This window comes from Ixodes scapularis, unplaced genomic scaffold, assembly GCF_016920785.2.
Source record: "Ixodes scapularis isolate PalLabHiFi unplaced genomic scaffold, ASM1692078v2 PGA_scaffold1__304_contigs__length_218370807, whole genome shotgun sequence".
Classification (NCBI taxonomy): Eukaryota; Metazoa; Arthropoda; class Arachnida; order Ixodida; family Ixodidae; genus Ixodes; species Ixodes scapularis.
In genome coordinates, this window is record NW_024609846.1 from 102,900,410 (window position 1) to 102,925,178 (window position 24,769).

At 46.1% G+C, this 24,769-nt stretch overlaps 1 protein-coding gene and 1 pseudogene across 1 annotated transcript in view; both read right to left on the minus strand.

The window, feature by feature from the left end:
- The window catches only part of LOC8031338 (NAD kinase), a 292,525-nt gene that overhangs the window by 84,140 nt on the left and 183,616 nt on the right, over positions 1–24,769 (minus strand). The window lies entirely within an intron of this gene.
- Positions 9,178–24,769, minus strand: part of LOC115314935 — a 29,200-nt pseudogene continuing 13,608 nt past the window's right edge.

The window sequence follows — 24,769 nt, forward strand, 5'->3', positions numbered from 1 at the left end:
AAGGTGAACTGTGCACAGGTGGCAAACTCAGCAAAGACAGACTGACTGTTCTTGTTGGAGCAAACATGTCGGGCAGCGACAAGTTGAAGCTCCTTGTGATAGGAAAATCAAAAAATCCTCGCTGTTTCAAAGGCATCACTACTCTGCCCGTCACTTACGAGTCGAACTCGAAAGCTTGGATGACCCAAGCCCTCTTCAGCAAATGGCTGCACACCGAGGATGCGCGATTTTCGCGGCAAAATAGGAAAGTCCTTTTTCTCTATGACAACTGCCCTGGACATGGGACTGTAACAGGACTGAAATCGATTCAGTTGGAGTTCCTCCCAGCTAACACCACGGCAATTTTGCAGCCCATGGATCAGGGAGTTATCCAAGCCCTCAAGTCACGCTTCCGCAAGGGTCTCTTGCAGAGGATGCTCTTGTGCATGAGCCAGGATAAAGAGTACAAGGTGGACGTTCTTGGCGCCGTTCACCTCATTGCCGATGCCTGGAGGCAGCTGACTCCCACTAGCATAGCAAATTGCTTCAGGCACGCAGGATTTTCTTCAAGTGACCTGACATCTGACTTGGAGGACTTTGAATGCGACAGCGAAGATGCCCTTGAAAGGCAGGAGGTACTAATTGAGCAGTGTGCTTTAAGAGAAATCACACTGGACTTCGATGAATACGTGCAAGTTGACAGCGGCGTGGCAACTTGCCCCGACAACACTGTGCAAAGCATTGTTGACGAAGTATGCGATGAAGAGGAGGAGGAGGTGGAAAAAGACTCTGAAGAGGTAGCTGCCACAGAAGTTACCACACTTCATGGGGCAGAGTCTGCTGTGCTGTACCTAAGGAATTTTTTTCTTAAGGAGCCAGAATCGGAAGTGTTCCTCCAAAGCCTAAGTGACATGGAGAAAAAGATTCTGAAGATGAAGATGCAAGAACTCAAACAAAAGAAAATCAATGCATTTTTCAGTCCACAGTGATTAATTGCTGCCTAATAAACTTGTGAATGCTATGTAAAAACCTCATGTACTTTCCTTGCTTTCTAAAAAACTATGAGTTACATTCACCTCATAGTGTTTAGACATCCATAAAATAGTATTAAGAGAGTGTGCACACATGAATCGGCACTTTTTTATATCTCTCTTAGTAAACGGAACTCCTGTTAAATGGAACAAATTTTTTTTGCTCCCTTGGAGTTCCGTTTACTGAGAGTCTACTGTATTGTTGACCGCACATGCTAAAAACGCGAGCTAGTTGCTTTGGATGAAGCCCCGGCAGCTGCACGAGCGCTCGTGCAGTGAGTACTCCAGTCAAGGCAGTATGGCTAGCCGCTCGCGCTTGCACAGCCTTTGCAGTTAGTCCATGCTTAGGTGAGATGGAGTATAGTCCATGACCGAATATAGCAACAACTCTGAAACATGAAAATATTGGGTCTAGGAGAACTCGTCACAAGCCAACTCGTCATAGAGCATTTGAGGGTGGTGATTTTGGCATTACAGACCCAGAACACAGCGTTGGGGTCGTCTCGGCTACGCGTATAGGAATACCCTTTACACAGAAGCATGGGAGCACCACGCTGGGTTTTAGTTAGCTCTAGCTTACGAAACGCGGTCGTGCTATCTGAAGGTCCGAACATTTTGCCCCTATATATATACACACGTATTCGCAGCCGCTTTAACGGAAAACCCCCTTTGGAGTAGAGAGAGAGAGAGTACAGAGAAGAAGCCCCCAAAGACGAAACCTAACTGCTACGCTTCCTAGCATCCTGGTGTGGAGGTCCGCATACTTCAGGGTGACCCCTGTTTTGCATTGCGGAGTACGTTCCGACCTAGCAAAGCTTCCAAAAAGGGTCAAATTACAAAGGAGCGTCGAAAGTAAACACCGAAAAGCCGACCACAACCGCCCCCTGCAAACAAACGGAAGGAGGGGCCAAGTTTGAAACTGCGACAAGTTCGATGCGACCACTTCTCAGGTTGAAGCATTCCCCCCCCCCCCCCCCCCTCCCCCCCGGCTAAAAAATAGTCTGGGCCGAACTTGCCAAGAACGAGAAGGTCACTGCGATCACTTTCCCTACTACGGGTTCACCTCGAACGAGATGCCCTCTTTGACCAGTTCACCTATGACCAGTTTCCCTATGACGATTTGGGTGTGAAGAGTGGTCCTGTTTTCAACTAGAATATGCCTCCCGGATGAATCCCGCAGCGGGACAACGATCCGAAGCACACCTCCAGGGTCATAAAGGAAGCCTTCCAGCAGCATCAAGTCCGTCTTCTTGAATGGCCTAGCCAGTCCCCGTACCTGAAATCGATCGAACAGATGTGGGAGGGGCTCGAGCAAAGATTGGCTAATAAAACACGTCGGAATAAGGATCAGAAGTTCGACCAGTTGGCTGAAAAAATGGGCGCGCAACCTTCAGGCAACTATTGAAAAGCTTGTCGACTCCATGCCATCTCGTTGTAGAACTGTAATCAAATCTGGTGACTTCCCGACGAAGTATTAGTTACTGTTTTATTGCTTTCGAGTCACTGTCGTCCGTTTTTTGTTGCATGAAGTGACACACCTTCGTTAGTCAATTTGTATGATTCTCGCGATTGAGCGCACTATACCGTATCTGTGTTGACGTCTCCGATCCACATGAGTATGGGTAATGTACAGAACTTAATAACACATAGGATATTGAAAAGCTAGCCGATTATGTCCAGTATAAAAAAAAAAAAAGTTATGGTCGGAAAAGTGTTTCATTCGATAGTTATGTTCATTACGTATAACTTTTGTATGAGTTAACGGCTAGTTCTGCAACTTTGGCATCTTGTTTCAGACCGCTAGCGCTACATTTGGGCGGAAAATGAGCGTTCAGCGATGCGTTGTTTATCTTTGCAATGAAGAAAACACTAAGATATTTTTGAGGGACACGCTGTACATGGCGTGAGACTAGCAGCGCGAAGAAGGAATCGTCGTTTTTTTTTTTTTTTTAAATCGTGAAACGCTTTTTAACGAAACTCCCCAATCCCAATACACACTGCAGCGCAAGGGACAAGAACAAATAAAAGACGTAAACAGGACATGCGCTTGTCCTGTCTACGTCTTTTACTAGTGCTTATCCTTTCCGCTCCAGCGTGTATTATGTATAACCAACTCGCCGATCGGATCATTCTCCCTTAGTCCCTAAATTGTGTTCGTCCGTCCGTGAAATTTCCGCTGAATTTAGACAGGAAACTAAATAGGTGCATAGGCCACGTGACGTCAATTGATGTCATATGACCTGATGTCACGTGATTTACACACGATTTACGTTTACCCCACCAAAGTCGGCGGGGAAAGTGATGTCACGTGACCTGACGCCACGTGAACTATACATAAATTTAGTTTCCCGCTAAATTTAGGGGGAACATTGACGTAACGTGACAAGACCTTTTCATCTCAGTAGTTACCTGACCAGTGGACAGGGGGTGCTGACACTTGCGGCGCCACAAGGTGGCTTCAATTTAATTGGTTTCGGTTTCAGCGGGTTCGCGGCTGTGTTGGTGTGTTATGCTGTTTTCGACTTAGTTTTGCCATGGAAATGTATCCCTCATGGTACAGAACTAACGATAGAGTTGCAATAGGCCACCTTGAGAACTACGACGTAGTTACGAGACTAAATTGTGGACGTTCTAACAAACGCCTTCATCTGATCATGTTCCTCATTCGACCAGGTTCGCAGGCGAGACGACTAAAATGATGCCGGGGGAGCATTAGCGGTATCTACGAACGTACTGGACGTACAAGCTGATACTCGTTTCCATAAAAATAAACTAATGAAGAGACTAATGCATGGAGGCAGTGAAAAAGCAGATCGACGTTCTGACTAACAATGTTCTGAATCGCAAAGAGCAGATAAACTCGGAAGTTCAGTGCTCAATGTTCGGTTTTCGAGAACACCAACGTTTTGTGAAAATCGCCAACCGGGAAACCCCCCTGTAATGTCACATGGAATGCACAAAAGAAGCGATATTATTTCCATCGGTTTATTTAAAGAACTTAGGTACAGGAGAGATTTTTTGATGGTGCTTCCTAGGCTGAGTAGGACATTTTTTCAACTGTCGGCCCTGCTTAAGTATTCGTTAGCAGCATTTCACAACGTTGAACTTAGGAAACTACTTGTTATACAAACATTTTCTTAAACGTATTGAGTAAAAAAGATAAGGGACAAACCCGTCGATTGGAGCTTGACGTCTGTCTTCCGTATAAATTGCGGAATGAAAATTAAATTGCAGAAGAGAATTGACTTCCAGCATGCTTGACACAACTTGAATGTCAAGCACCACTTCATGGATTTGTCTAAACAGATCTGTATTTGTTTAAACAGAAACGCTTTTTACTTTCAGCGGCGTCCAGAGTAGATCTGCAACCAACAACGCTGCACTTGAGTGATTTTCATGCAGACGGCTTCTTTTCGGCGTCACATATTGCGTACCTGGGCTGCTTTTGTCAGGCACTCACAAGCTGTCTTTGACACGTTTTTCACCCGGAGAGCACAACCCTTTTTGTGTAAAGAAATTAATTTAATTGGATATATTAGGAAAATTGAATGACTGCAGGCATGATATCGAGCACAGTCTCTAGTTTTTTTAAAGTCATCAATAAACAGATAAAGCGAATGTTTAAACCGCAAAACTGATTCCCCCAAATAATAATAAAAGAAAACTGCGGTGGCTTAGCTCGGCTATGCTAGGATATACGTAGCGTGAGCTTATACGCGCAAAATAAGAGGTGCTATCAAGCGTCTCCGGTGCAGCGTCAGACTTGGCTACTGCGCAACGGAGGCGGACAGCTGGGCACGCGGCGGCGCCAGTGCGTCTGCCGCGGCTATGACGTCACTCCTCTGGAACGTGCAGACCGGCGAGGCGCGCGCGGTGGCGGCGGAGCGCGCGGCGGCGGCGGAGCGCGCGGCGGCAACGGAGCGCGCGGCGGCGGCGGCTCCGGCGCGCCAGCTGTGCGCCGTGTGACGTCACTGCTCCTCGCGCATGCGCAGACCGGCGAGGCACGCGCGGTGGCGGCGGAGCGCACGGTGGCGGCGTCTCCGGCGCGCCCGCTGTGCGCCGTGTGACGTCACTGCTCCTCGCGCTTGCGCAGCACGGCTCTTTGGGAGCCACGCGAAACTGCTCAACCTCGGCCAGTGTAGCTAACGCTTCAAAAATTCAGCCTTTCCACGCTGGTGAAGAAGGAAGACCAGCGAAGCTGTACTATGGTGGCAATGAAGTAATGGCCGGCCGCAAGTCGGCCAGCCAGAGTGGAAATGCTGGGAAGGTTGCCGCCATCTATAAGCGACGGCGGCAACCAGACAACCGGCAAGCCGGTTTTCTGGTTGCTGCCGTCGTTTATAGATGGCGGTAGCTGTCCGGAGTGCTGTGTCGACATTTATTTACTGGTGGACACGATCCTGGGAACGCTAGTTCTTAACAGCTCCGCTGCAAAAACTGTTTTGGATTTGTTATGAACGTAGACCACAATGCTTTCATGAAACACGCGGTGACTCCTTTCATTGTCTATATTTGCCTTCATTAAGATACTAAATGCGTGATCATGAATATACCTTGCGGTTCTTATTGTGCCACTATCATTTAGCCGCTATCACTTAAAGGGCCCCTGAAAAGAAAAAAAAAGTTTTTTAAAAACAGTCTGCTTGGGACACGCGTGTCAAAAAATAAATTTTACGCGAAAAAAAAAAAATTTTTAGAGCAATATTGACTGCGCCAGACGCAATTTAGTCGGCAGTCACCTCCTTTCCACTTTTCTCCCTCTCGGCATTTCGGGCGCGTGGAGGAGAGGTAGTCCCCGCCTCTTCGTGATGGATCGGCTTGGCTGCTTTCCTGGCTTAGCTGCGCCCCGCGCGAGAGCCATTGCTACTTCCTGGCCGTGTTCCAAAATTTACTCGATCTTACCCCAGGGTAAGGGTTTTGTACCCTTGGCGTTCTAAAACCTACCCGCGTACAGCGTTTTTCAATCTGTGCTGTCATGTGATGCGATCCGCCGGAGAAACTCGGATCCGTTTGGAGATTTGGAACACAGCCCTTGGCCGCTGTGTCTGCCGGCCGCACGACGTACCGCGTCGTATCGTGCACGTACCGTGGTCACCGTGGTGCCGTGGTCTTACACACAGTACATAGTCGTCGCGGTGGACCCCGTCCTGAAGCGTCGGTTGCTTCAACGCTGCCAGCTGCTGGGCCTTCGCCCGTACGAGGACACGCCTCGCCAGCCGAAAGGCGTCCGCTCCGATCGCCGCGAGACAACCGCTCGCGAGGCACCCGCTTCGCCGCGGCGAAGCGGATGCCTCGACGAGTTCGTCCGAGCCGCACGATCCTTCAAGCCGCCGCGAGGACACGTAGTGGCAACTGATTTTTTTTTATTAAACGTTGAGTGCGGTGCCGCGTGCCTAAATAAACTCCTTTACGGGAATCGACATCTAAACAAAAATTGGCACTGGCGCGCGCCAGAAAACAAACAAAAGATGGGGTAAACTGGACACACGAATCGCGCAAAGAAGAGCAGAAAAACAGAAACCTGTCACCCCGCGCCACTTGCTAAGTACTTACGATGACTAACTAACACAAGCAACAAGCCCTCTTCAGAACGCGAGACGCGAAGACGGCGACCATGACAGAAAACAAAATGGCGAAGCTTTTGTTTGTTGTTTTGTTGTAGTATCCGAACGGAAGTTACGATTTTGTAAAACGTTTGTAAACAATTGCGACATTCATTCGATGGATTGTTTTTTAAACCTAAAAATATGTAATTCAAAAGGCGATTTCAAGAGATCACGAAGATTTTATAACCAACATCTAAGCTGTCACTCATTCTATTGGCCAGTGAGAAGCCGATTTGAATGACCATGGTTACCAATGAGAAGCCGAGCTGAATGACCTGGAATTTGCGCGCAAATTTTCAAATAAATCTCTGGCCGTCAATATTGCTCCAAAAATTTTTTTTTTCGCGTAAAATTCATTTTTTGACACGCGTGTCCCAACCAGACTGTTTAAAAAAAAAACTTTTTTTTCCTTTTCAGGGGCCCTTTAAGGACGTTTGCGCTGTCATAAATAATTGTCCTCTTAATCCTTGGGTGCCTTAGTCATCTACGTACTCAATGAGCGCCAGTGCTGACGCTGATTTCTTTTTTCACACGTATCCGGTACGCCGACGGTGCAAATAGTCAAAACGTGCTATAAAATCGAATGCAGAAGTTCAGCACATAACGATGGCATGCAGTTAGGTAGTAAAAATAATAAGCAAACGACGCTTCACTAAGCAAAAAAAAAAAAAAAAAAAAAAGAAAAGAAACGCTTTGAAGCGAGACGAAAAACACGAATAGAATGCCTTCGTCAGGGCGCGGAGGAAAGAGAGGAGCGACGATTTGAAGTCACCTCAAGGCGGCCGCGTCACGTGATTTCAAGATGGCAGCGCCCATGCGACGGAGGGTGAAAAGGTCTATACACCGATTCAGTCTCTCCCCTAAATTTAACGAAAAAATTTACGCCATATTACTTTAAGTTACGTGACTTCTACACAAATTCAGTTCGGTGTCACGTGACCTTAAAGGGGCCCACCAACACTTTTTGACCGGTTTGAAGTTGACGCTGAAACGGAACTCCAAGAAAGCAGGATCACCGAGGAAAAAAAATATTAGAGAAATTCGCAATATTTTGTGAGTTATTAGAAAACTAAATATTGCAGAAAACAACTTTAAATAAGCAAAACATTGCGCTTCATGACGTAAAATGAAACAGTTTAGCGATTGGAGCAAAGCGGTCGGCCAATGGGAGCAAAGCATCGGCCCGGGCGATTGGAGCAAAGCCGGCAAAGCGCCGGCCCGGTCGGCTCGTCGGCCATTAGGCCTAGCTGCAACCCTCGTAGCTTTGGGATCGGGTTGCCATCATTGATGAATTTACCGGGCTTATCGGATTTTGAGTGCGGAGCTGGGCGTCGCGCCGTACGAGGACACTCCACGCATGCGCCAGCGACGCGTCTCTGCCTCAGTCCGCTTCGACTGCCGCGGAAGACTAGACTCCCGCAACTGCGCCACCGGAGCCACCTCTGCGAGTAGGAGCTACAAGCTGGTGAGCGGTCCCGTTGCGCAAAAGCTGGATCCCGTCGCCGCACTTCACTCGAACAGTGAAAAGTCTGTCACAGCATTAAAAGAAAATAAGGGTTCCCCTGGCTCCTCTTACTGCTTTTAGTTGACCGGGACCGGGGGCACACAAGTGAAAATACGATGCGCGTTGACTACACGGATCACTTGTCGTCTGCTCGCGATGGTACGTCGCGGACGCCGCTGGGAGGCGCGCATGAGCGACAAGGCGTTGTTTTCGCCCTTTTTGAACTTTGCTTTGCAACTTTATTAGCTCTATAAAAATGACTTGTTAGAGAAATAATGACGGTTAACGTGTGATATACTTTATTTCGCTTCAAAATTCCTGGGACGGCTCTCGCCAATCACGAAACCCAGAGAATGTGACGTATAGTGAAAGGGAGCGCCGTTATGCGCGCGCATTCGGCACCTCGCGGCGCCACCATCGGAGGAGGTGTTTCCGAGTTGCCAAATTAAAATATGATGCGCTAATATTTTCGAACTCTTTCGTTGTGTACTGGGTTTCCGGGACCACTAGCGTGTAGAAACCGCAAAAAAAAGTCGACGCTCAAATACTGTTGGAGGGCCCCTTTAACACCTTCAGTTTTCCGCAAAATTTAGCGGAGAAATTGACGTGGCGTGACCTGGCTGCACGTGACACATTAATACGATTTCCGCACTAAACCCAGCAGGAAAATTGACGTCAAGTGACCTATAGGCCAACTTAGTCAAGTGAGAGAGAGAGAAATTAGCATTTATTGAAAAGAAGACAGCGAGGTCAGCCAGCGCTTTGTGCCGGCTTGCTACGCTGTGAAAGAAGATGAAATAATAAAAAAAAAATAGTATAGACAAAGATAGCAAAGATACGAAGAAAGAAGATAAAAAGATGAAAAGAAAAAAAAAAAAAAAACAAATGCGCACGCACACAATACACCACACACATACACCCTCACAAAACTGTTACGTTGGCAAGTGTTGGCTCACTTTGCAGCACACTGGACTGCAGTTCCTTAAAGTGTTTGTTGAAGATGTGTCTTCTTAATGAAATGTAAAAGCGCTTCAGTGGCCTTATAACTATATGTAGTGGAAGGCCAGGGTCCAAACAGAAGCTTCAAGTCCACCTGGTCCTCTTCCTTTAATTTCAGGCGAGTCTTCAGTGCGGTCCTTTCAATACTGTAATCCCCGCAGGCACACAGGACGTGTTCGATGTTATGAACTGTTCTACACGATCAACAATCGGAAGATTCAGCTTTGCCAATTTTATGAAGATAGTATTTAGTATATGCAACATTGAGCCGCAAACGATGTAACACCGTCTCAAGTTTCCTTGGTAGTCCTCGTGGTATCCGGAATTCGAGTTTAGGATCAATACGGTGAAGGCTGTAATAGTGATATTGCGGATTTTCCCATAAAGATAGTGAGATTTCATTTCCGATAGATTTGATTAAATGATTTGCATCAGATCTTGAACACAGAATAGGTACAGAAATTGTGCTCTCGTGGGCGTCTTTAGCGGCTCTATCGGCGCACACGTTTCCAATTATCCCGGAGTGGCCCGGAATCCACTGCAAGATGAAGTGATGTCCCTGATTCGATGCATACTGAATAGCCTGTAAAATATCATGCACTAGTTGTGAGTTAATGCTTTCTTTTCTTATCGAAGATAGAGCGTACAACGCAGACCTGGAGTCGACAAGTATTGCCCAACATCGTGGGCTTTCAGTGCCCGCGTGTACAACAGCTGCACGAATAGCTGCTAGTTCTGTCGCTGTTGATGAGGTGGCGTGGCTTAGTTTAGCCTTTATGTATGCGGCTGTGGATGGAATGTATACCCCCAGGGCTGAAGATGTGGGAATTGTAGAACCATCGGTGTAGATATGGGTAAATGACTCGTAAGTTCTTTGAATATATTCGAGAGATATCTGTGTAATTACCGGGGAAGGTACTGAATTTTTTTTAGTGATTCCTGGTATGCTTGTTCTTATTTCCAAGTGAGGATACTTCCAAGGTGGATATTGTGGAAGCGCAGCTGCCTCAATTGAACTTGGCATATAGGCTTTTTAGGGCCGGTTGCACCAACGCCGCTTACCTTAACCCAAAGCGGCACTTTGCTAAGCCGGCTTAGCGCCCTAAACCGAGCTCAGGTAAGCACGGGTTTAAATTCCGGTTGCACCAAGGTTAAGCCGGCTTTACAGACGCGCCCCTAGCTAAACGCTGGATTTGCGTAGGGAATCTAGGGACAAACAGAGCAAACTAGGGAACGCTCAGAGCGACGAATACGATTGGCGGAGAGGAATCACGTGATGTAAAAAAAAAAAAAAAAAAAAAAAAACTGCCGTAGTAGTCGTCGTCGGCGTCTGCTTTTCGCTGTATTTCTTCGGTGAGTAACAAATTAAAGGTCTCCAAATTCAATCATTTTTTCGTTTAACTTCCAATAACAGAAGTCAAAGCTTCAAATAAACACGAATGCTCTTTACATCTGTGATTGTGTGTTTAATATCGGTTGATAACAGGATATTTTGACAGTGGTAGTAGTTTTCGTGCTCACATTTTGAGGCGAAGGAGCCATCGGGGGCCCCAAATCTCACCGAACGCGAGAAGGACACTCTACTCGCTACATCGCTGAAGACAAAACATCATGGATATAAGTAGGCAGGTAAGATGACTACTAAAACCAAGTCAAGCCTGAGACCGATGAAGTTCAAAACAGTGACGAACTCGCCACGGCAGCTGCGAAAATGCCCGGAAATCGTCGAATAGAAGTCGTCGAGAGGTCAGGTCACGAGACCTTGCATCGACGGTACTCGTTGCTATCAGCAAGGTGACAGAACTGCACTGTACCGTCGTTGAACATCCGCTGCAGCCTCAAACGGACTTCAGTTTCACACTGTCGAGTTCAGAAAAAAAAAACTCCCACTAGTACATCACATCGCGCCGATAAGAACGGTCGTCTCTTCGCATCACCTGCCCCAGCCTGCCCCGATACAGCAATGAACGAGTCTAACATAGTAGTCGTTACGATTTGTCGTCGCCACGAATGAAAGATATAAAGCAAAATATTCCTAAAAAATCGCGATCACCAAAAAAGTTACGGAGGACACAACAAGGCGCAACTTTCAACTGAATTTTATTGAAAACGTGTTCCGGTATGTAGTCTCAACCATCGTCACAATGACAACAAACGACAAAAGTAAAGAGAAAACACCATCACAGAGCCGTGCACAGAGCACAACTCGGAAACAACAGTATCTCGTTCTCAGGAAACGAATGAAAGATATAAAGCAAAGTATATGAAAAAAAATGCGATCACCAAAAAAGTTACAGTTATGGAACGATACAGTTTTCTGAAGCCAAGATTCTACTCGCGAGATAAGGAAAATTCACTGAAGATTGTCTCAAAACTCAGAAAACGAAAGAAATTGAATTTTCGCTGTTTTATTACTTAAAAGCGCCGCAATCTAATGCAAACGGCAGAGGTGTCGACAATCAGCTGATTGCCGAGATCATGTACTGCCACTATTCAACGCGCTGATCAGATTGAAGGATACGCGCTGCAAGTGTAGATAAACAAGGTGGTAAATAACAATACGTTACAGCTATGCGAAAATTAGTAAGTACATACGAATAAGCTCGTTGACAGAAGAACCAACGGGAATACAGACGTGAGCCCCACAGCTCCGTACGTTTCTCGGTTAGGGCTAACACGCCCTGAAAGTGGAGAGCCAACTTGAAAACAGGGGTCGATAAACACTTCACGCGACAATATCTTGCATCCTTGTCACAATCGAAACTCATTTTGTCGAGACTTTCACGCTGATGTAGCCTAAAACACTTTGCACAACCAATTTCGTCCACCGCGTCGACCGTGACAAACCAGCCGCCATGTTTTTAATCCAGGATTAAGAAACAACCAGAAGCAAAGCGCCCAACGTTGAGCGCTTAAGTAAAGCGTAGTTCAGTGCTAGGTTTAGCGATAAGCGAGTTTGGTGCAACCGAACGAAACCGAAACTAAGCTTAAGTTCCCGGCTAAGCTCCGCTTTGCGCTAAGCGACGTTGGTGCAACCGGCCCTTAGTACCATTATAACTTGCGCAAAGCCAGATGATGGTCTGTATTTGACAATGTCTACCAGGTTGTGTTTATACACTCTGGTTTTGTGTCGTAGATGAGCTCGCAGTGTTTCTTGCGTCCTTAATATTGCGGGAGATTTCGCACGAGATTCCACCAGAGTTCCAGAGGTGGAGTTACATTTTGGCAATCCAAAGCAGGCACGAAGTGCTTGAGCTTGGGCGCTTTCAAGTTCTTTAAAACAAGACCGCGAGACACGTTGCATGACTGGCAAACTGTAGCGCATAAGACCGACAAATAGAGCGTTATACAGAGCCATCAGCGCCGATACAGAGCATCCCCATCTGGTTCCACTGATCATCTTGATTATGTGTGTAAACGAGGTGAGCTTCTTCTTTAACCGTTTAATATGGGGTCCCCACGTCATTTGCCTATCGAGAGTCACGCCCAAAAATGCATGTTCGGAGACATAAGGGATTGGGGTTCCTTCTGAGTTAATGGGGTATCTGTATGTTTGTTTCATTGTAAACGCCAACGCCGCAGACTTCTCTGGTGATATGTACAAGCCTCGGCTGCTAAGGTATCGTGCGGCAATGTTGGGGGCTTTTTGTAGCCTGGCTCTGTTTTATATATAAAGACTTGCTCGATGACCAGAAACATATATCGTCAGCGTATAAAGATACATGCACAGAAGCGGAGTACCTTCAGAAGGCCTATAAGGCATATGCTGGAACAGCATTTGGCTGAGTACCCCACCTTGGGGAACCCCCTGTTTGACCTCATGGAAGTCAGTGTTGCCATCTTGTGTTGATATATAGACTTTTCGTTCTTTAAGGTAACTGGAAATCCATGTAAATAAGCGCCCTCCGAAACCAATCGCCTTCATGTCGGAAAGTATGGCCTCGTGCTCTACCGAGTCGAAGGCTGCTTTTATGTCAACGAATACTGCGGTGGTGACCTGCTTGACTGATTTCATTTGCTCTATGCTAGACACTAGATCTATAACGTTGTCAATACTGCATCTGCCACGTCGGAAACCACTCATGGATGAAGGATAAATGCATCTATTTTAAAGATCCCACTCCATGCGTGCAAGCAGCATGCGTTCCATTATTTTGCTTATACAGCTAGTTAATGCGATCGGGCGGTATGAATTGATATCGAGTGGTGGTTTCCCTGGTTTGAGAATTGGTATTACACGAGCGATTTTCCAATCTTGTGGTATAATGCCAGTCTCCCATGAGGTATTGAATAAAGTGAGTAGGGCGCCATTCTAGCAGTTTCCCCCAAGTGACGTAAGGCTGAGTAGCGTATGCCATCTGGGCCTGGACAGGACTTAGTGTTGGATGTAGCAAGTGCTATGCCTAGTTCCTTTAAGTTGAAACGGTCGTCCATTGAATTACATGCACTTACAGGGACGTGACCATCTGGGGCACCCTTGCTGTGATTGTTACCGGAGAAGCAGCTTGTAATCTTGATGCAGAACTCTTCAGCCACGACTGTTTCGGATATTTGGCGTCTCAAAGAAATGGCTCTGTAGGGGTGAATTTGCTTTGGCCTTACGCTGAGACTTCGCGTGATGTGTCATATTCTGGTAGTTGGCTTCCTGGGATCAAGGCCGGAACTCAGTGACCTCCAGCGTCTTCTTGAAAGTTTGTCTAAGTGCCGCTGTACACGTTTTTGTGCTCGTCTGGAAGCGTGAATATCCTCAACCTCTTTTGTTTTTCTTGCTTTTCGTTCAGCCCTTCGACGGATGGCACGAAGACGCTCATATTCTCCATCAACCGTTGTCTGCGGGTTTGTCACGTTGAAATATTTCGTTGCTTCTGAGGTGGAAGATGTTATGGCATTCACAAAGGATTCTGTTCCAGTGAGCACAGAACGGACAGATTCCATTTTTTCTTGAAATATTTTCCAGTCGGTAGAAGGTACCGAGAAGCGTTGTTTGGAACAACGCAGACCTCTCACTGTGGTGTATGTCGGTGCATGATCACTTCCGTGAGTTCTAATGTCATCGAACCATGTAATTCCTTCAGCGAGAGCTGAAGATGCAAATGAAATATCTAAAGGGCTGTTCACTGATGCACCTCTAAAGAATGTTGGACTTCCATCATTGAGTATCACGAGAGTATGATTTAGCGTAATTCCAAGTAATGCCCTTCCTCGAGCACTATTCTTCGTACTTCCCCACAGTGTGTGGTGAGCATTAAAATCTCCTGTCAGAAGACGTGGTGGCGGGGTTTGTTGGAGAATAGCTTCAAGTCTCTTTGTGTCAAATTCTGCTTGAGGAGGTATATAACCAGTTATAACACTGAATGAGATATCGCCTTTTTTATAGTCACAGCAATATATTCATTTGTCCTATGGGACTAAATATTGTGCTCAATAAATGTGAGATCTTTTCGAATGCCGAGTAATAAGACCGGTTTCTCTGTGGGAGTGAAGAAGCTCATAACCAGGTAATCTGATGTTAGGTCCTACTCTTGATTCCGAAATTGCTACTACAGGAAATTTGTGTTTGAAGAGGAATTGCCGAAAATTTGACAGCCTATTTCGAAAACCTCTTGCGTTCCATTGAAGGACAGTGGCCTCACTTCGTAATTTATCTAGTGACACCAGAGCATCACGAATGGAAGGACAGCATCAATCATCGTAATAAGCGCCTTAATTATAGACGAATCCCAAAAGCAAAGAAGATTGCGGATGACATTGACGACTGTCTGAATCTTGGTCTCGGCCTTCAGGCATAGGTGGTTGCTGTCCTGTAGACGTCTTTTCGGGCTGTTTGGTTACTTCCTCTGATTTATCAGTGGATTTTGAAACTTCTGGGGAAAGAGTTGGAAATTTGTCTTTGCTGTTCCGCTTGAATAAGGGATTACTCATGTTTTTATAAGCGTATTTCTTCGGGTTTCTCGGGTTGGACTGCTCTGGAGATGAGGCGTCTTCGCTCGTCGGGAATTCTTGAGCTGCGGATGGTTTGTTTTTCTTTGACGCAGTCGTTTTAGGGGTCTCTTCCGTCAGTTGTTCTTTTGATGCTAGCAGAGCCGCTTTCGCTGACGCATAGCCAACTTTAGATTGCCTCTTCTACCGGTCAAAGAGGAGATGTCGAATCATGAGCTTTGCCGCAGTTCGTGCAGAGGGGTTGTTTGCATTGCAGCCGGTGCGTTCATGTGGGCCACACCCCTGCCCTTTCCGATCTGGATGAATATCGTACCGGTGTGCGGTCGTGTATCGCTATTGCGTGAGCACGTTAAAGACCCCAGGTTAGCAGTCATACTGCACTGGCAAAATTTCTCATCTGCAGTATAAACCAGTGTCGCGCCATCTTGGCAGACCGACCTTACGCTGTATAAATCACTAAACGTCCAATTTGACTTTGCGTTAATGTGGTCCCCCGCAGTGTGTGCAATGTGGCTCTTTCGTGCACGCGGTTCGAATGTGTCCAAACCCATTGCATTTCGAGCATTGGCGAGGTTTCTCTACAAACGGTTCCATCCTGTATCTTGTATATCCAATCGTGATGTATTCCGGCAAAATGTCTGTGTTGAGGACAACCTTAACAACTTGGGACGTGCCTAGCCGACGAAGGGAGATAACAGGCGCCGTAGCTCGTATAGCCACCTGAAGTTCCGTGTCGTTTATGTCTGACGGCACTCCGTATACAACTCCGATGGCCGATTCACGGGGAAAGGGCTCGTAGGCCTGCGCAGGGATGCCTCCGATGGTGGTCAGTGCAAGCAAAGCTTTTGTCGCATCTCTGTTTCTCGTGTCTATAGCAAGTAGATTTAGCCTTCAATTTGGCCTGACAAGGATGATTCCATCTGGGGCAGTCATCTCTAGCTTCTCGGTGATTTTCAGCGGATTGATTGCGGCGATTATTTTGGATGGATCTTTTGGCTTCAGTACCACTACAAGGTGGGGATGTTCTTGTTTCGTGTTCCTGACGGTCTTATTACTTGTCTCGGAGCTGCTGGAAGCTTTGCGTTTTTTGCGACTCTGGACCATATTATATGGGTCGGAATCGTCACCGGGATCGTCAGAGATGCTCTCGTAGTAGGAGATTGTGCTCGAAGCACTTGACGTACCCATAGGCAAATCTTCCATTTCGACTGAAGGCATGTCCTGGCCGGAGGAAGGGCCGGCCTCGGCCATGGCAGATGAGCGATCGACTCAATTCGAAGAAAATGTTGCGTTTAGCTGGCCAGGGAGGTGAGAACTTTGATTAAAAAGGAAAAAATATTGAGACGAGCTCAGGATCAGCAACGATAAGTTTGACTTCTTCCTTCCTCTTCCACTTAGTCAAGTGGCCTATGCATGCAGTTCCCGCTCAGTAATAATAATAATAATAATAATCGTTTATTTCACCATAAGATTTTTATGGTGGCGACCAGGGACAAAAAGCTGTAGAAAACAGCTTGACGAGGTCCCCAACCGCCTACAAGCAGCAGAGCAGCGTGATACTCACAGTATAAAATACATACAGAGCACAAGCTATAGAAAGAATAGCAGAAAAGACCTTCGTCATCACACACTTTGTTAAGGCTGATTCACAGGATTGTTAACTTTTGTCACTTTCTAGCTTTTGAAAAAAGAAAAAAGAGACGTGATACAATCGCGACATAACTAATAAAAAACAGGAGAAAAGGATTTATGCACACGATCGACATCAAACAGAAGGGTCCGAATATCCTTGACAGATAATTTCTCCCAATCGAAGTTTTTTTCGGGAAATAAATTTAATAATTTCGGAATAGTGTATCTGAGCATTTGTGTTCCGTAGTTCGTTCTGGGAGTGACCACCTCCCAACAGCTCGCAGAACGAGTAGGATAAGGATGAACATATTGGGAAAGGCGTCCAAGGCTCACTAGAAAGCTAGTATTTCTAATTTCTTCCACTTTTAGAGTAGTGGAAAGTCTGTAGTCGTAGAGAGAATATATACTAATAATGTGAAACTTCTTGAATAGATTGGCTGTAGGATGATCAAAATCTACATTCGCGATTGCCCTCACGGCTTTTTTTTGCAAAATATTTATTTTATCAAGATTTGCTATTGTCGTCTTACCCCAGACTAGGTGGCCGTAAATTGAATGGGAATAGAACAAGGAGTTATATATTAATAATTTAACATTTGTTGGCAGTACATAGCGGTTGCGGTTTAGGATACCGACTATCTGTGATAACTTCGAGGTAACGTAATTGATGTGATCGTCCCAAGACATATTCTCGGAAAAAGTGACACCAAGCAGTTTAAAAGCATTGACGATCTCAATCCTGGTTGAGTTTATTACGATATGTTTGGTGATATTTACAAGTTTGCTCTTGGGACGAAAAAGCACGGCTTTTGTCTTTGCAACGTTTATTTGTAACGAATTGATGCGGCTCCAGACGTTCAACTTAGAAAGCGCCAGGTTTGCCGATTCGAACAGCAGATCAACGTTTTCCGCAGTGAAAAGTAAAGTGGTGTCGTCGGCGTAGTTTACAAATTTTGCTTCGGAAGTAATGTTAACAATATCATTTACAAATATATTAAAAAGAAAAGGACCCAATATACTACCTTGTGGGACACCAGAAATGATTGGTTTTGTAGTTGAGGAGTGCCCATCAATACAAACAAACTGCATTCGGTCTGCCAGGTAAGATTTTATTAACTTCAGTGCGTGCCCTCGAATACCGTAAGTGTCTAGTTTTTCAATTAAAATTTTATGACTTCGGCAATCAAATGCCTTTGTGAAGTCTACGAAGATACCAAGAACCATCTTCTTTTCCTCGAAGCTTTGAAGTATGTGTTCTTTCTGAACAAGCAGAGCAGATTCCGTTGACTTTTGTTTTATGAAACCAAACTGTGAGGCTGTTATTAAGTTATACTTATTAGAAAAGTTAATTAGTCTTATATGAAGCAGTTTCTCGAGTATCTTCGAAAACACAGGTAGTATCGAAATTGGCCTATAGTTTCCCATATCGTTAACACTCCCTTTTTTATGTAGGACGGACACCTTTGCTATCTGCATACGTTTAGGAAATACACCTGTGGTTATACAAAGATTAAATATATGGGTTAGTACCGGCGCCAACGCATGAACAACATGCTTCACTGGCCTTATCTGTATGCCATCGGCATCACAACTACCACTATTTTTAAGTTGCAAAACTACAGAAATTAATTCGGCGTCAACGACTGGCTCTAAAAATATTGAGTTATTATTTCTGGTGTCACGAAACAAGGAAGAATTGACGGTGTTAGTTTTATCTGCAATGCTTATGAAATGTTCATTAAAGGCATTCGCTAACGCATGCCCAGTTAGTTCAGCACCGTCATTGACAATCTTTACAATAGAGCCGCGGGAGCGATTTCGACCTAAGAGGGCGTTTAATTCTTTCCATATGACATCGGCATGACCCTGCGCTGATTTGAACACGTTAAAATGATAGCTTTGTCTAGCTCGCCGCAGCTCTTTTGTCAAGCTGTTGCGGTATGTTTTGAAGACTCTTAGATCGTTTTGATCTCTGGACTTCGCAAATCTTGCATATAACGCATTTTTCGTACGAATTTTACAATGCAGTTCGGGGGTAACCCACGGTTTTTTAATGCGTTTAGAAGTTTTCATAGAATTGAAGGGAAAGTGTGTCAAATATTGCTCAGAAAACAATTCCATAAATATATTGTAGGCCTCTTCGGCGGTATCCTGGTTGAGTACGCTATCCCAATTTATATCTGATAGAGCAGTTAAAAAATGGTCTAGTCCATCAAGTGTTATTTTTTGAAACATTGTACACTGCTTCTTATTTGCCTCCCGTTTCATATATTTGTCAGAAATAAATATTGGGAGGTGGTCACTAAGATCGCAACATACAACACCAGCTTTTATATGCTCTGTCGAGCGATTTGATATGAACAAGTCTATTAGTGTTTTGGATTGGCAGGTAACTCGCGCGCAGTGTACCGGGGAACCGTACAAAAATCAATGTGTTTTACTCCCAGAAGCGACGGTTTTACTCCCAGAAACTTCTAAATAACTATAAACAAGTGCACCTTAAGTACTGCATCTCATGCATTCTAAGAACATTAAAGCTAAAAATCGCTGTCAATTTTTTTTTTATTTGAATAAAATATTCGCCCTTAAGACCACTAGGGTGGGGGGAGGCCTCATTTGAAACAATAACCTTAGCGGTAAAATTTGCTGCCGGCCAACACCTTTTCCAAGTAAAATGCAAAAAAAAAAAAAAAAAGCCCATGCAGGGTTTGCGCTAACGGTGCCGCACAATGAGCACACAATAGCACCGACACTTTATTCACGCAGCTTGGGGTTATGTCAGGATATAGAAACGCGAGATATGCAGTGAAGCCGCGTTTGCTTACCCAGAACACGTGGATACTTTTAAGGAATTCTCGCACATTATGAAGAGAAGCTTAGCCTGCCGTTCTCGCCGCACGGTTCGGCAGGTCGAATGCGACGCTACGGGCACGTTTGCCCCAGTTTTGCGGATGAATCGGGTTTGTGACGCGGCGCGCGCAGTTAAACTGAGTTGCAGGCTGTTGCAGGTCACCGACTCGCACGTGCAAACGAAACGGCCTACCTCGCTTGGGTAAACAAGAAACAAAAAAAAGAAGAGTTTGGGGAGAAAAGCTATAGGAGAGGAGAAGATGAGAGAGTGCGGCGGCGTCAGAGCGTCGATTTCTGATTCGAAGGATTGTGGGTAGACGCAAAGGCTAGCTGCCTTTTTCTACTCTCTACCTACGGTCTGCGTCCAATCAGAGCGAGAAAGAACGTCGTCTGCTCCTCGCGGAGGGCCTGACGTTCGGCGTTCAAACTCTAGAACCTGCACGAGGAGCAGACAACACTTTTGCTAGCTCTGATTGGAGGGAGGCAGTGAGTGAAGACAACCTTATGATACAGTGTTCTAGAGGGTGTAGTGGCAAGAGCGGCGCCCGCTTACAATGAAGCGCGTAAAGACGGTCGATGTAGATACCGCGAGTGGCGCTGGAGTTCTGTGCCCTAGGAGAATTAATGGCACGTGTGCGATGAACGAAGAAGACGACGAGGGTGACGCGGTACGCTTCTCCGAAATGTGGCACCGTAGAACTTCTTTCGCAGCCATTAAGCCTGCAGCCCAAGTGATAGCGTCGCTGAACGATGTGTCAGTACTGCGGGGGGGAGTCGACATTAATTAAGTAATCTCCCTCAAAACACGGGAATATTTCAAGTAGAGGATAGCACACACTCTAGAGGCATTAGTCCAAAGGCAGAACTACAATTTACTATACTTCGTTTCACCTTATGTTGTACCGCAGCGAAGGCTAGAAGCGCGAGCTCATAGCGTTGGCAGCTGCTCTTAATTCACGAGAGCGTGCGCTGCCGAGATGTGCCCCAGAGCAAAGAGCTCGCGCTTGTAGCCTTTCCTGCGGTACATCATAAGGTGAAACAGAGTATACAGAACAACATTAGCAGTTGTTTCGCACCGCGAAAAGCTCCAGTCAAACCACAGTAGTAAGCGCCGAACAGCGCTGATGATGGGGCTGGCTGGGGCGCGCTCCTAGGGCACAGAACAGCAGCGCCATGGTGTCGTCTACGCGCAAAATCTTCACAAAGCGGCCGCCGCTCTTGCCACTACAACCCCCTCTAGAACACTGTACTTATGATGTACCGCTGGAAAGGCTACAAGCGCGAGCTCCTTGCTATAGGGCACATCTCGGCGGCACAAGTTCTCGCACATTAAGGGCAGCTGTCAACGCTATCAGCTCGCGCATCTAGCCTTCGCTGCGGTACAGAAACGGAGTATTGGGCAGGAAGGTGAGCTGCGGTACAGAAACGGAATATTGGGCAGGAGATCGAACTATAGGGGGAGCTTCATCGAGCTTGTTGTCCCCACAGCCCGGTGTTTACTAACACAGAATAACAAAGAAATTGAGCCTCGCCATGCGCGGTCTGGACACGAGCGCTTCACTCTTACCAGTGCTTTGGTTGCACGAGGAGCGGCCATTTGAATCGTCACCATCGATATCGCTGATCACAAACAAACAAGAAAATTCGGTTTGTTGTCCCCACAGCTGAAGCGTGCTGCCAGAGGCGTGACTGTTCGGTCTCCTCCCATCCTCTATCCACAATCCTTCCAATCAGAGTTCGACGCTCTGGGGTCGCCGCACGCTCTCATCTCCTCCTGCTGGTGGTCATTCCTATACTTTTTCTTGTCGAGAAAAATGAATTCGACGGTGTGAAATGTTTGTTGCAGTATGGCGCCTGGAACGCGTCGCCGACCGGTGTGACTAGCTTGGTTCAGCGTCTCATTTCACCAGGGTGTCAACACGTGACGTCACAAAAACCGGAGTGTCATGCCGTCGGATGTCGCGATCCCGGTGGTTGGTCGTAGAAGTTCCGCGAAAGTGCACGAGAGTACGCGAGCGTCGCTGTCGTCGCGGCGTTCCAACGCCTAGCTGCCGAGCCTTCCATGGAGTGTCAGGCTGGAGAGTGCGACCTGCAGCGGAACAGGCATCGGAAACATTCACCACCACTGCTGTGGCACGCGGCCAGCGACAGGAGGACACGTCTATGATGTCATAAGGGGGAAATCGAGGTACCATCTTTTGGACGCGGTAAACACACAAGCCAGATACGCGTCCCAGGCACCATAGTTGCAGAAGGCATACGCGTTCAACAGCAAGGTCACCACAATGGCCGTTGATGTGACGATGTGATCCCAATGCGGGGCATATAATATGCGTCCCTGAGTACGCAGGAAAGCTCTCCAAGAGGCTCAACACTCAAGGGCATAATAAGAATGACGCTGTTCCGTCATCTGGGACTGGCTGGAAGCTCTTGAACTGCAGGCTTCCTTCCATTAAAGCGGGTCATCTTTAAAATTGATATACATGTTGGGATGAAATGAAAGCTCTCGTTCCTTTGGATGAGCTTCCGATTGTATGCAGAGAGAAGGAGAAGGATCGTTGGCATTTTCCCCTAAATCGTTTATTTTCCTTGTACGGCACCGGCTACTTTTTTAAGGAACCAGAGCGAGAGAGAGAGAGAGAGCGAGAGATTATAATACAATGAAAGGTAAAATACAAACAAAAAGTAAAGTAGCAAAAAAGAAAAAAAAAGGAATAACTGTTGGTGGCATACCTGGTTCCACCTTAAAGGAACGATTCAACGGTTATTGTACTTTGAGCAAATACCACTGAGAACGTATACCTGACCGTTAATGACCTGTGAAACACCTGTTCGTTTTTCACAACACGCAATCGAAGTCGCAGAAAAAAAATAAAGTAAAACTTTCAGCCTTTCCACTTTGGTGAAGAAGGAAGACTAGCGGAGCTGTACAATGGAAAGTAATGGCCGGTCGCAAGCCGGCAAGCCAGAGTGGAAAGGCTGCCGCCATCTATGAGGGACGGCGGCAACCAAATACGTGGCTTGCCGCCGTCGCTCATAGATGGCGGTAGGTGTCCAGAGTTCGCTGTCTTCATTTCTTTGCGGGGGACACGATCCTGGGGAAACTAGCTCTTAACAGCTCCGCCGTAAAACCAGCAGCGTTCACCCCCTCAACTTGCAGCCAGAACAAGCGGCGACGTGATCTGGAGTCGATTATATACCTCCAATATTGATCATAGCAACGCGCTCGGGTCGGCAAGGCACAGGACACGCGCTGAGTTCCAGACATTGTTATGGTTCGGCTATTGTCGTCATTGCAGCGATTGGACACGGGCCACTGCCCAAATGCTATTCGAGCTATCGATTATCACGAGCCCAAATCGAGTGCCCACGCAATGCTCGGGTCCAATCTATGAGCTGCATTCAAAATCGTCACTGGGGGATGCTGCGATCCCCCAGTTACGTCATCAAGTTTCGCGAAGGAGAGATTGGATGAAAACGCTCCCTTGTGTCTTTGAAATTACAAAGCAACGAAGGAGCCTTTGTACATTTTTGAAAACAAGACTGGACATATCGCGTTCATGGCATTCCCTCATTTCGTGGATTTTATGCGGAACACAGGCCACGCGAGGAAGGCAGGACCGCTTAGGTGCTGAGACTATAGCTTCAAGCTCCGATAAGGTATGGTGACTTAGATTGAGCTTGCGAAAACATCCCTTTTGCGTGATTGTGACTCATGTTCCCAAAGTTCGTACAATGAAGGGTTTCCCTTCGCCTTCCCAAGAGCACCTTTTGTTTCCTACAATTTTCCCTAAAAATCTTCAAACAAAAGGGGTGATTTTACGAAAATAAAGATTTTCACACTGACGCGCAAAGCAGAAGGAGAAACGACGCGCGACAACAATGCAGACTTCAATGTAAAAAAAAAAAAAATATAAAAGAAGACGCTTTTTTTTCTTGTTCTATATTTAGCTTAGTTACGGCAAAAACGTAGATTTTTTTTTTTTTTTTGTCAGTCGGCAATTATTGCTTTAGCGAACACTGTTTGTAATCGAACATTTATATGCAGAGAACAGGCCAGGAAACTAACTTCGAGAAGGATGACCTCTCCAAATGTCAACAAAGTGTCCCCCATCGTTTATTTCCTTTCTGAACGCAACTTACTTGAACAAGGTGCGACCAGTGCCGTGGCTATTATGTGGGCTCTCTTTGTTATCCATTCACTCATTTCCGTATCCAAAATTCATTAATGGTGAACCCCCCGTATAGGGAATATGGATTGTAGTTAAACGATGCGTCTAAGGTGCAACGACACCCTCTTTTTTTTTTTTTTTTGTCGAAGAAATGTTTTGAAATATGTATCAGTGATGTCCTGCTCCTTATAGTTAGTCTACACAAAAATAGCCCGACGATGTGGTTTCTTTTTTTTTTCGTTTTTGTTGCGTGCTAATAAGCCATTCTGGTAAACCAGATTTGCGACTGTAAAATTGCGTGTGTCACTGACGTCGATACAAATTGCGCAATGCAGAAGTATCTTGAAAAGTAACTGAAATACATTTCTGAGTACTTGCAGTCTACTCAGGATACTTTATAGTGAAAGTAACTTTAGTAGTATTTTAAATACTTTACAAAGCAGGTATATAGTAACTTAACTTAAATACTTTTATCGAGTATTTTGTCCAACCCTGGAAACGAGTACATCTTCATAAAATAATATGAAGCTAATCTAAGGCGCCACATACATATATCTTAATTCAACGCACGAAGGGGAACATGACTGACGTCGCGCAAAAGGCCGGATTTTCTTTTTCCCGTTTTTTTATTACGGTTTTTGAGGCAAATACGAGTATTGAATAACCATAGCCCGAGCACGCTAGCATTTCGACGTCATCACAGTGAAACCGAGCGCAGATCGGAAACGCGTTCTGCGCGAGCGTTCGGATGGGACTCGTCTCCGGTCAATGCGTCGGTCGAGGTCGCTCAGCGGCGGGTTCGGGCCCATCCGCTGAGTTGACGCCATCCAAGTGTCGTGACGCTACGTGAAAATAGTGGAGGCTTTTCACGGACTTTCCGTTGTCACACTGCTCATACTTTGTAAAAAAAAAAAAAAAATAGTCTGCAAACACGAGTTACCGCAATATCCTTGGTGGTTCGAATGCCGCGTGCCCAAGTTTCCTCCTCGAACTCATTGCCACGCGGCATTCGAAGCGCGGATCGCGCGGTGACTCGCGTTCGAATCTGTTTTCAGA